Genomic DNA, 1,921 nt, shown 5'->3' with positions numbered 1-1,921 from the left:
CCACAGTAGATACCTCTTACACACCTACTAGAATGTCTAAAATTGTAAAAGGCTGACAATATCAAGTATTGGGGAGAATGTGGACCAGATGGAATCCTCAGTCATTGCTAGCAGGATTATACAACCACTTTGGAAAACTGTGGCAATTCTTCATAAAGTTAAGCATATACAATTCTACTCAACAATTCTCCTAGGTATTTATCGAAGGGAATGAAAACATAGGTCCACCAAAAGACTGTATAGAATGTTAATAGAAGTTTTATTCCTAGTAGTCAAAACCTGGAAACTAATTTCCATCATCAGGGTTTGTGGAGGAACAATGTATGGTATATTTACACAATGGAATAGTGCTCAACAATAAAAAGGAACAAATTACTGATACATGTAACATGGATGAATCTGAAAAGTAGTCACATGAGTACATTCTGTATGATTCTGTTTATACAGAGTACAAGAGCAGATAAAATGAATACATACTGATGAAAGTTGATACAGTGGTTGTGGGGGGTGCAGATTGACTGGAAAAAGAATTTTCTGGAATGATGAATATTGATTTAAGTGATGGTTACATATTCACAATGGTTTGTCAAAATGTATTGAGTTGTACCCTTAGGATGTGTGTATTTTGCTACACGCAAATTATACCTAAACAAAGTACTGTTGGCATTTTAAAAGGTGGAATAGGAGGGAAGTACCCACTGTGACAAATTGTATATACAAAAAGCCTATAACAAACGTCATACTCAATAGGGAAACATTTACAGCTTCCCGAGATTGGGAAAGAGAATTGGGAATAGCATGCCCAATATTACCATTTGTATTCAACTTTGTATAGGAAGTTCTAGCCAATGTGGTACAGGAAAAAGAAATGCTATAAGGATTGCTAAGAAAAAATAAACCTGTCATTATTTGCAGATGGCATGAACGTTTATGTAAAAAAAAAACACCAAAAAGAATCTATAAACTATTAGAATTAAAGTTAACAGGATCTCCAAAATGGGAGATTAATATTCAAAAATCAATTGCATTCCCATATACTAAAAACAATTAGAAAATGAAAATGTGAAACTTAAAGTAAAAGCTGTTTGGCAATATCCATTAGAGCTAATGACCTAATAATTCAGCTCCTAAGTATATATCTTATAGAGAGTCCTTCAACAGAAGAATGAATAAATTATAGTGTTTTTGCTAAATGGAATACTATACAGGAATGAAAATGAACAAATTGTAGCTCCACACAATAACGTGGATGAATCATATATAATCTTGAGTAAAAGAAGCCACATGCAAAAGAGTGCTACTGTATGATGCTATTTACATAAAGACCAAACACAGACAAAACCAATCTATGGTGATAGGACAGTTGTTACCTTTTGTGGGGGTAGGTGGTGCCTAGGAGGGCACATGAGGGAGATTTGGGGATGCTGAGAATATTCTATTTCTAATCTGAATGGAGGTTACACAGGCATGTTCGTTTTAAGAAACATTTGTGTACAGTTCATTCAAGGTATACAAATGATTTGTTACCTATGTGTATTACATTACACTTCACTTTTTAAAATGTTATTGTTGTATGCATTTACTGATGTCTCCCTAACTAGACTGCAAGCTCCTTGAAGGCAGGGACCATATTTTAGATTTCTTAGTAATCTTCACAGATTTTAGCACAACAGCTTCATAAAATGGTACTTTCCAAAAATAAATAGATACAGGTACCAATAAACTTTGTTTATTTAGTTTTAATCTAAGTACAAAGAATAGTAAAACAACATATTCATGTATAAAAATATATATAAACTGGGCCGGGCACGGTGGCTCACGCCTAAAATCCTAGCACTCTGGGAGGCCGAGGCAGGTGAATCGTTTGACTCAGGAATTCGAGACCAGCCTGAGCAAGAGCGAGACCCCGTCTCTACTAAAA

This window comes from Lemur catta, chromosome 9, assembly GCF_020740605.2.
Source record: "Lemur catta isolate mLemCat1 chromosome 9, mLemCat1.pri, whole genome shotgun sequence".
Classification (NCBI taxonomy): Eukaryota; Metazoa; Chordata; class Mammalia; order Primates; family Lemuridae; genus Lemur; species Lemur catta.
The sequence above is the reverse complement of the archived record's forward strand: the minus strand, read 5'-3'. Positions refer to the sequence as shown.